Source organism: Neoarius graeffei, chromosome 3, assembly GCF_027579695.1.
Source record: "Neoarius graeffei isolate fNeoGra1 chromosome 3, fNeoGra1.pri, whole genome shotgun sequence".
In the NCBI taxonomy this organism is placed as follows: Eukaryota; Metazoa; Chordata; class Actinopteri; order Siluriformes; family Ariidae; genus Neoarius; species Neoarius graeffei.
In genome coordinates this window covers 36,272,372-36,285,830 of record NC_083571.1, presented here as the reverse complement: position 1 = coordinate 36,285,830, position 13,459 = coordinate 36,272,372, and the positions used below count along the sequence as shown (strand labels likewise).

The following is a 13,459-nucleotide window of genomic DNA, read 5'->3' as shown; positions in this document are numbered from 1 at the left end:
TAAATAAAAACTGAATGCAATAGTTTACAAATCTCAAAAATTGATATTGTATTCACAATAGAACATAGACAACATATCAAATGTCGAAAGTAAGACATTTTGAAATTTCATGCCAAATATTGGCTCATTTGAAATTTCATGACAGCAACACATCTCAAAAAAGTTGGGACAGGGGCAATAAGAGGCTGGAAAAGTTAAAGGTACAAAAAAGGAACAGCTGGAGGACCAAATTGCAACTCATTAGGTCAATTGGCAATAGGTCATTAACATGACTGGGTATAAAAAGAGCATCTTTGAGTGGCAGTGGCTCTCAGAAGTAAAGATGGGAAGAGGATCACCAATCCCCCTAATTCTGCGCCGACAAATAGTGGAGCAATATCAGAAAGGAGTTCGACAGTGTAAAATTGCAAAGAGTTTGAACATATCATCATCTACAGTGCATAATATCATCAAAAGATTCAGAGAATCTGGAAGAATCTCTGTGCGTAAGGGTCAAGGCCGGAAAACCATACTGGGTGCCCATGATCTTCGGGCCCTTAGACGGCACTGCATCACATACAGGCATGCTTCTATATTGGAAATCACAAAATGGGCTCAGGAATATTTCCAGAGAACATTATCTGTGAACACAATTCACCGTGCCATCCGCCGTTGCCAGCTAAAACTCTATAGTTCAAAGAAGAAGCCGTATCTAACGTGATCCAGAAGCGCAGACGTCTTCTCTGGGCCAAGGCTCATTTAAAATGGACTGTGGCAAAGTGGAAAACTGTTCTGTGGTCAGACGAATCAAAATTTGAAGTTCTTTATGGAAATCAGGGACGCCGTGTCATTCAGACTAAAGAGGAGAAGGACGACCCAAGTTGTTATCAGCGCTCAGTTCAGAAGCCTGCATCTCTGATGGTATGGGGTTGCATTAGTGCGTGTGGCATGGGCAGCTTACACATCTGGAAAGACACCATCAATGCTGAAAGGTATATCCAGGTTCTAGAGCAACATATGCTCCCATCCAGACGACGTCTCTTTCAGGGAAGACCTTGCATTTTCCAACATGACAATGCCAAACCACATACTGTATCAATTACAGCATCATGGCTGCGTAGAAGAAGGGTCCGGGTACTGAACTGGCCAGCCTGCAGTCCAGATCTTTCACCCATAGAAAACATTTGGCACATCATAAAACGGAAGATACGACAAAAAAGACCTAAGACAGTTGAGCAACTAGAATCCTACATTAGACAAGAATGGGTTAACATTCCTATCCCTAAACTTGAGCAACTTGACTCCTCAGTCCCCAGACGTTTACAGACTGTTGTAAAGAGAAAAGGGGATGTCTCACAGTGGTAAACATGGCTTTGTCCCAACTTTTTTGAGATGTGTTGTTGTCATGAAATTTAAAATCACCTAATTTTTCTCTTTAAATGATACATTTTCTCAGTTTAAACTTTTGATATGTCATCTATGTTCTATTCTGAATAAAATATGGAATTTTGAAACTTCCACATCATTGCATTCTGTTTTTATTTACAATTTGTACTTTGTCCCAACTTTTTTGGAATCGGGGTTGTACACACACACACACACAAATAATGGTTTGTTATAAAATGTATAAAATGTATAATAATTTTAATGACCATAAACTCTTTGATTTACCTTTGGGGCTTAGCTCCTGTCATTGCTGCTCAGTGAGGTGTAAAGAAATCTTCTAACTTTAGAAGTCACAGATTGTTAATTACTAAAGCTCTATGGCTTACCTCTGTGTGTGTGTGTGTGTGTGTGTGTGTGTGTGTGTGTGTGTGTGTGTGTGTTGGATTAGAAACAAGTGCATATTTTAACTTTGAGCTCATTACAGTTGAGCAGCTAAACAGAGAGTGGAATCTACAGGCACAAGAATTCTTAGCCTGAGGGCATTAAACCACACACACACACACACACACACACACACACACACACACACACACACACACACACGTATAAAAAAACCCACAATATATAATCAGGCATTATGTGAATTTGTAGTTCCTACCAATGCCAATTAAGGCAGTGGATGGCCTGCGAAAAAATTTGCCTGCCAAAAACATGCTGATTAATTTGAATGGGAAAGGAGATGTCACTTGTCTTAGACAGTTTTAAACACCCAGACCAGCTAGCTAGCTAACACGAGCACCATCTTCCTTCAAAATTAAATCCATATCACTACAAGATGCTCCAAATAACAGTGAGGCGGATGTTCGGTGTGACCACAGTTTAATTTGAGTTCACGCTTTCTATCTATACACACTCCCCGGCTACTTTAATAGGAACTTGTTGTTGATTCTAAGATTCCTGTTCTTGGCTGCAGGACTGGAACCCAATGTGTTGTTCTGCTGTTGCATGCTGAGATGCTTTTCTGCTCACCATGGTTGTAAAGAGTGATTATATGAGTTACTCTATCCTTCCTGGCAGCTCAAACCTATCTGGCCATTTTCCTCTGACCTCTCTTATCAACAAGGCGCTTGTTTCAACCCACAGAACTGTCGCTCACTCAACTCAATGTTTTTTTGTTTTTCGCACCATTCTGTGTAAACTCTAGAGACTATTGTGTGTGAAAACCCCAGGAAATCAGCAGTTTCTGAAATACTCAGACCAGTCCATCTGGCTCAAACCAACACCCATGCCACAGTGAAAGAAAGTCACACTTTGAGATCCCAATTTTTTCCTGTTCTGATGTTTGAAGTCAGCATTAATGAACTGAAGCTCTTGATTTGTATCTGCATGATTTGATGCATTGTGCTGCTCTCAAGCGATTGGCTGATTAGAGAACTGCAGAAAACAGCAGGTGGATGTAGGGGTGTTCCTATTAAAGTGGCCGGCGAATGTGTTTCTATTTATATGTCTCACACCACTAATAACAAAACTCCCCAAGATAATTAGTAATAAATAATAACCAATTAGGATGCTTCAATTTATAAATGGCTCATAGGACTGTAAGTAGCAATGCAAGCGGCCCAAGCAGCGGTGAGTTGTCTATTTGCTTGGGTATTTATAAAACTTAACCCTGTGATGGAAAAAATAAATATGTGAATAAATTTAAATTGAACAACGCTGCTAATGAATCAAAATAATTTCTATGAGAGAAGCACAAGTAGTAAAGGAAAGTCATCGGGTTTGTTCAGTGTTAATAAAAGTTAACCTTGAGACGAAAAAAATTTGAGTCTAATATTGATTTGAAAGGGCGGCACGGTGGTGTAGTGGTTAGCACTGTCGCCTCACAGCAAGAAGGTCCGGGTTCGAGCCCCGTGGCTGGCGAGGGCCTTTCTGTGCAGAGTTTGCATGTTCTCCCCGTGTCCGCGTGGGTTTCCTCCGGGTGCTCCGGTTTCCCCCACAGTCCAAAGACATGCAGGTTAGGTTAACTGGTGACTCTAAATTGACCGTAGGTGTGAATGTGAGTGTGAATGGTTGTCTGTGTCTATGTGTCGGCCCTGTGATGACCTGGCGACTTGTCCAGGGTGTACCCCGCCTTTCGCCCGTAGTCAGCTGGAATAGGCTCCAGCTTGCCTGTGACCCTGTAGAACAGGATAAAGCGGCTACAGATAATGAGATGAGATGAGATTTTAAACAGGGTTGCCAGGTCTGTAATTTTGTCACAGAATTTGATTTTTTTTTTGCATGTTTTTACGTTATTTAGATAAAACATCATAGAAATGTTCTCTAAGCCAAACAGATAGTACTTATCAAACTGCAAATACTTTATATAAATCAGTGGTAGTCACTATTTGGGAATAATTTAAAAAAGAAAACAAAAAAAAGAAACCATTACCATTTTCTAGTGGTCTCTAATGGGTTTTAAATGATTTCTTGCAGTCTGTTCATACCGGATCCTAATAAAATTAATAATTTATGATCTACTTAGATCATTTTTCTGAGACAATCCATTTATGGCAGAGACCATACTGGGTTGAGGTGAGATTTAATCACAACCAGAAAACCTCTACTGGAATCCTACAGGAACTTGATGGAATCCGTTTTGAGATTTTCCTACTGGTTTGCACTGGTTTGCTGTTGTTGTTTTTATCAGGAACTCTGAGAGCTATGATATGATATCATTTCCTCCAAAATCCCAGACACACTTTTGAACCAAATGGTTGCCATGGAGATAACCTGCTTAGTCATGTTTAGCATCAGTCGCACAACACCACCAACACGCAAGGCTCAGGAACACATTTCTTAGTGATTACTCATTCCTTCATCTGCACTCGAACAATATGTGTATATAAAAGGAAGTACAAAATAGTTGCATTTTTTGAAAAATAAAAATAAATGTTTTGTGTTCACATTTTACCAGTGACAAGCTAACAGGTTCATCTCATCTCATCTCATTATCTCTAGCCGCTTTATCCTGTTCTACAGGGTCGCGGGTAAGCTGGAGCCTATCCCAGCTGACTACGGGCGAAAGGCGGGGTACACCCTGGACAAGTCGCCAGGTCATCACAGGGCTGACACATAGACACAAACAACCATTCACACTCACATTCACACCTACGCTCAATTTAGAGCCACCAGTTAACCTAACCTGCATGTCTTTGGACTGTGGGGGAAACCGGAGCACCCGGAGGAAACCCACGCGGACACGGGGAGAACATGCAAACTCCACACAGAAAGGCCCTCGCCAGCCACGGGGCTCGAACCTGGACCTTCTTGCTGTGAGGCGACCGCGCTAACCACTACACCACCGTGCCGCCCAGCTAACAGGTTATCTCGCTAAATAGTTAAATCCTAGTTTGCTAATTAATTTGTTCTGGTTAGACAATATAACATCGAAATATGTGACCAGTCACAATAAAAACAGGAGATACTGTATATTTATAAATGTATTTAACCATATAATTCACTGGAACAATATTGTGACTAATGGTATTGTTGTTGTTTTTCAGTTTGTTTATTTGACCTAAAATGTGTTAAAATTTAAATTCCAAAATTTAAGGCACGAGATATTTGTTGATTTGTGATGATGGTGATTAATGTGGATGCTCTTTTGAACATTAATTGTGACAGAACTCTATTTAGCAAAGTTATCTACAACTGTAGCTAGCAGTAACTTCCTGTGGTAAAGCTAGCTAAACCTTATCAAGTGAAAATTCTCATTTCTATTGTTCGAGTGTAATCAGAGTGAGAAATAAAGCCGGACTGGCAGACAGTTACCGGTAATTTTCACATTTGTCCGTCTGTATTTCAAAAGCATCAAACTGGATGGCCCATGAAAAACTGTAAAGATATGGGTCTAATCTACTTCTAATTTTCTTCTAAATGTTACACTGGACGAATACATTATGTCGTAACCCGTAGGCCTGATTTTAAAAATTCATAACTTGGCCACCCAAAGGCCTAGCCCCACCAAAATTTACTGACACCTCCCTCTCCCTGATCCCTTTCGAACCAGCCAGGCACGGTCTGCTATGACCATGGCTCGGCCTGCTATTCGCCCCCAAAAAACTTTAACACAAGCCCTGGCTTGAGCCAGCCTTTAAAAATCCATAACTCAACCAACCAAAGTCCCAGCTCCGCCAAACTTTACGGGCACCTCTGTATCCCTGCGACCTTTCAAATAAGCCCAGGCTCAGCCTGATCCGACATCGGATTGCAGAAAACTTTAGCACGAGCCCTTGCTCCAGCCGCTGTCTTGCATGGGGATTTAAAAATTCATAACTTGGCCACCGAATGTTCTAGCCCTGTCAAACTTTACAGGCACTTCCCTCTCCCAGAGACCTTTCGAACCAGCCCAGGCACGGCCCAATACAACCCTGCTTCAACCCGTTATTCGCCCCTGAACTCCCCTGCACAAGCGCTGCTCGCCGAAAACTTTAATATGAGCCGTGGCTCAAGCCAGCCTTTAAAAATTCATAACTCAGCCACCAACGGTTCTACCCCTGCCAAAATTAAAAATTCACAGGCACCTCCCTCTCCCTGAGTGACACACTAAATAAAACAATCATAATACACACAGTATTCATTGTTGTTTTTATTGCACGATGCAGCTGAATTAGTGTTTTCGGGTTGACAGGGTCTGATCGATCCAGTTGGTCGATTAAGAGTTCAGTTTACATGAAACTTTGCAGTACGTTATTATGTTAAGTGCCAAACTGGCAATCAATGGTTATGTTATTATTATGTGCATTTTTTTATTCATAATAAGAATGACAGTCCTACTCGTATGCTTTGTATGATGATGATTTATATTTTAATAGAGTTTTTATTTTTCTTCTATTTTCTAAGCTCTAGTTCAGCAGATTTTAATCTGAATGCCAAATGATATGACCACGTCTAGTTTTGAGTCATTTTGTTACAAAGTTACTTGGAATCTGGAACTCAAAATTTTAACTCAATTATGTAAGAATAGTTGCGTTGTTAAATATTAAATTTCTTATAGACTTATTATAAACATAGTATAAAATAGTCACTCTTGACATAATGTTTCCTGAGTGTTATTATAGTACCTATATATGAGGACCAGTAAGCTTTAACTAACTGGAACATCCTTGGCTCCTCATACTTTTCTCTAGACATGGAACTGACCTCTGTGTGCTACTGTTTTCTTGGGTAGAATTTTAAGCATGTTTTTCTTGAATCTTTTGACATTTTCTTGTAAATTATATTCAATTTGTAGTGTAATTAGCAACTAATGTCTAATATAATTTGGCCTTTGAAGATCACAAAAATGTGCCGGGAAATAGCTGAGAAGCCATCTCCAGGCATCTAAAGCCCTACAGCTTCCGGCGCCCTAAGGCTTAAAATTCCTTATTTCCCACACTGGTAATGTTTAGAGATTTTAATTTTCAATCTATAAATATATATTTTAAATATTAACTGTTCTGAGGTATTTCATGTTTTTCCAAACGTAATTCTGATAATGTTTTGACATTCAACATTTTAGGAGAGAATGACAGAATCTAGAAGGTTCTAAAGACCAAAAGTCATAGAATTATGACAGACAACGATAAAATAAGTATATAGTTCTGGGGCAAAATATGAGTCAGCAGTTCTTAGCTTCCTTGGGGAGATGTGCCAAGACACACACAGAGACACAGAGACAGAGACACACGCACACGAGCTGGCAGGTTGATGCCATGTCATTGTGCATAGCCCATTCGATCGCTTCTCCAACATCACACAGGAATCACCCAGATACACACACACACACACACACCATGCATCTGAGTTACACATGTCACAGATCAACACACCAACACGATGTGTGAGAATTTCCTACATATAACCTTCATAAGAAAAACAACATATTAACAAACGTTAGTATATTAGTACATTAATGTCATGCTGCATTAGCTTCAATGAGGGCTGTAATAACACACACACACACACACACATATTCATAACTCACCTAATAGAAGACAGAGAAGTCAAATGCTGTCGGATGGGGAGAATGTCTTCTTATGATGTCTCTCTCTCTCTCACACACACACACTTAGCTGTGGTGCTGGAAAAGAGACATGCCTGTCTAACATATATCTCTGATCACACTGGTTAATACCGAGAATGAGAGCATGACAAGAGGGAGGGTGAGAGAGCAATGCAGAGAGAGAGAGAGAGAGAGCCCTCCCTCCTGGACTTCAGCTTGCAGCCAAGTCGTGCTGCAGTAACACCAACTGACGTGTGTGTGTGTGTGTGTGTGTGTGTGTGAGAGAGAGAGAGAGAGAGAGAGTAAACACTGGTGCAAAGGGCTCTCAGTAAGGGGGAAAACACATTCCATGGCTGTCTCAGAAGAGTCTCTTACTCTCTCTCTCACCCACACACACCCACACACACACCTCTATAGAGTCCAAGGTCTTAAAGCTAAGCAGGGATTGTTGATAAGTTACTAAGCCGCAGTGTTAAGTTCACATAGTGAGAGAAAGTGTGTGTGTGTGTGTGTGTGTGTGTGTGTGTGTAGTAATGGCCTTATTTGTATTCCTTTGCTAAGCAACTAAGGCTTCTTTAAGTGAAGACCAGGTGATAAATCGGGTTGCCAGGTCTGTGTGCGTGTCCGAACCAGCACGCTGATGAATAAAACATTACAAACAGTTCTGTTTCATGTGATGTTATGCTGAATAATTCTTTTGTTAAATTCCTAAAACTACAAATATTGTCAGAAATAAAGATGCGAATGGCGGCACGGTGGTGTAGTGGTTAGCGCTGTTGCCTCACAGCAAGAAGGTCCTGGGTTCGAGCCCCGGGGCCAGCGAGGGCCTTTCTGTGCGGAGTTTGCATGTTGTCCGCGTGGGTTTCCTCCGGGTGCTCCGGTTTCCCCCACAGTCCAAAGACATGCAGGTTAGGTTAACTGGTGACTCTAAATTGACCGTAGGTGTGAGTGTGAATGGTTGTCTGTGTCTATGTGTCAGCCCTGTGATGACCTGGCGACTTGTCCAGGGTGTACCCCGCCTTTCGCCCGTAGTCAGCTGGGATAGGCTCCAGCTTGCCTGTGACCCTGTAGAAGGATAAAGCGGCTAGAGATAATGAGATGAGATAAAGATGCGAATAAGATAAATTCTACGACACAAAATAGCGACGACTGACAAGTCAAAAAGCAAAACATGCTTATTTCCCAGATTGTTAGCTGCTCGCTAACCTGACAGGACTTCTGAGAGGATTTTATATGTGTTGTTTATAAATGTTCATAATGTCTGACAGGGTTCATAATCGTCACTGCTAACACCGGCTAGCTAACGTGAGATAACTCATTTCTGACAGGATTTGAACCGGTTCAGAATCTTCACTGCTAATATTAACTAGCGCTACCATGACTATGCGCTAACCTGACAGGATTTCTGAGAGCATTTTAAGTAATATTATAATTATTCATATTCTCGGCTGCTAAGACTCGCTAGGTAACGTGAAGCAACTCATTGCTGAGAGGATTGGAACCTGAATTCAGTTTACAATTAGCATTGAGCTAACCTGACAGGATTTTAAAGTCATATTCGCTAATGGACTTAAACTTGCTGGCTAATTAAGCTAAAATGGATTTCTGAGCAAGCGCTGTGATTAACGGCAGCAGGGTGGTGTAGCGGTTAGCACGGTCGCCTCACAGCAAGAAGGTTCCGGGTTCGAGCCCCGTGGCCGGCGAGGGCCTTTCTGTGCGGAGTTTGCATGTTCTCCCCGTGTCCGCGTGGGTTTCCTCCGGGTGCTCCGGTTTCCCCCACAGTCCAAAGACATGCAGTTAGGTTAACATGGGGCGGCCTTGGGCTGAAGTGCCCTTGAGCAAGGTACCGAACCCCTGACTGCTCCCCGGGTGCTGTAGTACAGCTGCCCACTGCTCTGGGTGTGTGTGTGTGCGTGTTCACTGCTTCAGATGGGTTAAATGCAGAGGATGAATTTCACTGTGCTTGAAGTCTGCATGTAACAAATAAAGGTTTCTTCTTCTAACACTAGTTAGCTGGCTAACATGAACATTCCTGACAGGATTTCTAGTGCGTGTGTGTGAGAGAGAGAGTCACTCTGAATAGCATCTAAACACTGATAAGCTTTGCTGGTTTTATTATCACAGGAAAGCAGCAGCTGTGTTCTGATATTAGTGTATAATTAACACACACAACACTGATACACACACATCGCTCTGTCATTGTCTCTCTCACACATTTATGACATTTTAATCTATTTCCGAGCAGAAACGTTGCTTTCTATGCTGCCAACCCCACTCCACACACCCATACACACCCACAAGACATGATTCATTCGTGAATGATTCTGTCTTTCTGAAGGTGAATGAATCAGGATCTATTGCTGCTGATGGGCTTCAGTATTTGACTCACTGAATCATTTTGGTGAAAATTGTGGTTTTGCTTCTCTCTTGTTCGGCAAATGAATCATTTGGGTTGTGACCAAGATTCACTCCTCTTTTGTTCAGCGATTCAGTGTTGAAGTTAATGAATCTTTTTAAATCAAGGCTGAATACTTTCTTCTTTGCTGCTGACTTTTCATCTCATCTCATCTCATTATCTCTAGCCGCTTTATCCTGTTCTACAGGGTCGCAGGCAAGCTGGAGCCTATCCCAGCTGACTATGAGCGAAAGGCGGGGTACACCCTGGACAAGTCGCCAGGTCATCACAGGGCTGACACATAGACACAGACAACCATTCACACTCACATTCACACCTACGGTCAATTTAGAGTCACCAGTTAACCTAACCTGCATGTCTTTGGACTGTGGGGGAAACCGGAGCACCCGGAGGAAACCCACGCGGACACGGGGAGAACATGCAAACTCCGCACAGAAAGGCCCTCGCCGGCCACGGGGCTCGAACCCGGACCTTCTTGCTGTGAGGCGACCGCGCTAACCACTACACCACCGTGCCGCCAAAAGTGTGACTTTTCATGGAAAATACAAAATTGTCTGGGTGACCCCAAACTTTTAAATGGTAGTGTAGAGGCGCTAGCTACAATGTCATCGTGCTGTAAGAATGTAACAATGTAACAGTTGCGCACTGTGCATACACATGTTCTGATTAAAATGTCCGGTGAGTGTATACAATTCGGTTCACCATTCGAAATAAATGGACTAGACTAAAGAAATCGCTTTCAGACATGTTTATGCTAATTACAGAGGGAAAATGCGTTCCACTGAGCTCTAGCGCCAGGCCATTTCCAGGAAATAAGAGTTTGGGTCATGGCGACAGTGTGTGTATGTCAGCCTCGGTTTGGAGGTTTCAGTTCGAAAACTGTAAGAGGTAAGAGTAGAATAATATAAAGTACAGACACTTGGTATATTTTACTTCTGTGTTTTTTTAAAAGGTTCATTTTTGGATGACGCTTTATTTTGTGGCTACTGCCTCATAGAGTAAATATATATGCTATATTATTGTATGGACATGGTATCAGAAAACAATTTATTTATAAGCAGTAGCCACATGTACCCATAGGGTACCTATTTTATTCACGATATCTTCCTTCATATTCATCATAAGTGCTATCGGGCGAGGTTTGTTTTGCCTGGCAACACTTGTTTGGGTTGTGACCAAGATTCACTCCTCTTTTGTTCAGTGATTCAGTGTTGAAGTTAATGAATCTTTTAAAATCAAGGCTGAATACTTTGCTCTTTGCTGCTGCCTTTTATTAAATCAAATTTGAGGCTTTTGATTAATTCCTCACTCTGCACTGTAACTTCTATTCTTGTATTTTATCTGTCTTATTCTAGTTTAGCTTTTTTTGTCTATTCTCTTACTATTTTTAATTGGACTTGAATGTCAGTTTATGATGTGTTTCTTCCTCCATCCATTCACCCCAACACACTTTTTTTTCCTTTCAGTGCGACTGCAATGCATGATGAGATATATTTCTTGGTTAGTGACCATCGGTTGTACGTTACTTTTCGTGATGCATTGTGGGATACTTTGAGTGCACTATATAGGGTGTGATAATTCTCACTATATATTCGGACAGCACTACACAATGGCGAACTCACTATATAGTCCACTGTATAGTGAGTAGTGAGTGATTTCAGACACAGGGTAAAAGTTACAGTGTAGAGTGAGGAATTAATCAAAAGCCTCAGGTTTGATTTAATAAAAGGCAGTGGCAAAGAAGAAAGAAAGTGTTCAGCCTTGATTTAAAAGAAATAAAAGATGCAGCAGACACAAAGTACTTGTATTGATTAATGTGGGAAATACGCTCAGTATAATGTGGATCAAATAATTATTTGATCCCTTGCTGATTTTGTAAGTTTGCCCACTGGCAAAGATATGAACAGTCTATAATTTTAAGGGTAGGTTTATTTTAACAGTGAGAGATAGAATATCAAAAAGAAAATCCAGGAAATCACATTTTATAAAATATATAAATTGATTTGCATTTCATTGAGTGAGATAAGTATTTGATCCCCTACCAACCATTAAGAGTTCTGGCTCCCACAGACCAGTTAGACACTCCTAATCAGCTCGTTACCTGCATTAAAGACAGCTGTCTTAAATTGATACCTGTATAAAAGACACCTGTCCACAGAATCAATCAATCAATCAATCAATCAGACTCCAACCTCTCCAACATGGGCAAGACCAAAGAGCTGTCTAAGGATGTCAGGGACAGGATTGTAGAGTTGCACAAGGCTAGACTGGGCTACAAAACCATAAGCAAGAAGCTGGGTGAGAAAGAGACAACTGTTGGTGCAATAGTTCAAAAATGGAAGAAATACAAAATAACCATCAATCGACCTCGGTCTGGGGCCCCACACAAGATCTCACCTCGTGGGGTATCAGTGATCACGAGAAAGGTGAGAGATCAGCCTAGAACTACACGGGAGGAGCTTGTTAATGATCTTAAGGCAGCTGGGACCACAGTCACCAAGAAAACCATTGGTAACACATTACACCGTAATGGATTAAAATCCTGCAGTGCCCGCAAGGTCCCCCTTCTCAAGAAGGCACATGTGCAGGCCCGTCTGAAGTTTGCCAGTGAACACCTGAATGATTCTGAGAGTGATTGGGGGAAGGTGCTGTGGTTAGATGAGACCAAAATCGAGCTCTTTGGCATTAATTTTTAAACATGCCACAATTTTAAAATATAAATTGTTAAAATATACCCCCCCCCCCCCAACACCACCATCATGTATATTGGATAGTAGGCTAATGGGCCAAAAGAACCTGTTATTTCACAGTTTGTGACCCTGCCAACAATCAGCCAGATCAGAGGCAAGAGTATGGGCAAAATTGATGTTTTTTCTTTTAAAATCTGGAAATTTCGTAACCGACCAGCCTCCCCTGTTTGAAAGACTACCAGCCGCCACTGATTCTGAGAGTGATTGGGAGAAGGTGCTGTGGTTAGATGAGACCAAAATCGAGCTCTTTGGCATTAACTCAACTTGCCTTGTTTGGAGGAAGAAAAATGCTGACTATGACCTGAAGAATACCATCCCCACTGTCAAGCATGGAGGTGGAAACATTATGCTTTGGGGGTGTTTCTCTGCTAAGGGCACAGGACTACTTCACCGCATCAACGGAAGAATGGACGCGCCCATGTACCGTAAAATCCTGAGTGACAACCTCCTTCCCTCTGCCAGGACACTGAAAATGGGTCGTGGATGGGTCTTCCAGCACGGCAATGACCCAAAACATACAGCCAAGGCAACAAAGGAGTGGCTCAAGAAGAAGCACATTAAGGTCATGGAGTGGCCTAGCCAGTCTCCGGACCTTAATCCCATAGAAAACCTATGGAGGGAGCTGAAGCTCCGAGTTGCGAAGCGACAGCCTCAAAACCTTAATGATCTAGAGATGATCTGCAAAGAGGAGTGGACCAGAATTCCTCCTGACATGTGCGCAAACCTGGTCATCAACTATAAGAAACGTCTGACCGCTGTGCTTGCCAACAAGGGTTTTGCCACCAAATACTAAGTCTTGTTTGCGAGAGGGTTCAAATACTTATTTCACTCAAAGAAATGTAAATCAGTTTATATCTTTTATATGAAGTTATTTTCTGGATTTTCTTTTTGATGTTTTGTCTC

At 41.7% G+C, this 13,459-nt stretch overlaps 1 protein-coding gene across 1 annotated transcript in view; it reads right to left on the bottom strand.

The window, feature by feature from the left end:
• The window catches only part of mtus1b (microtubule associated tumor suppressor 1b), a 45,852-nt gene extending 38,343 nt beyond the window's left edge, over window positions 1-7,509 (bottom strand). Inside the window, exon 1 of the mRNA XM_060916750.1 lies at window positions 7,373-7,509. The gene's annotated coding sequence lies outside the window, so the exon portion shown is untranslated. The remainder of the gene's footprint in view (window positions 1-7,372) is intronic.
• Between the last annotated feature and the right edge of the window lie 5,950 nt (window positions 7,510-13,459).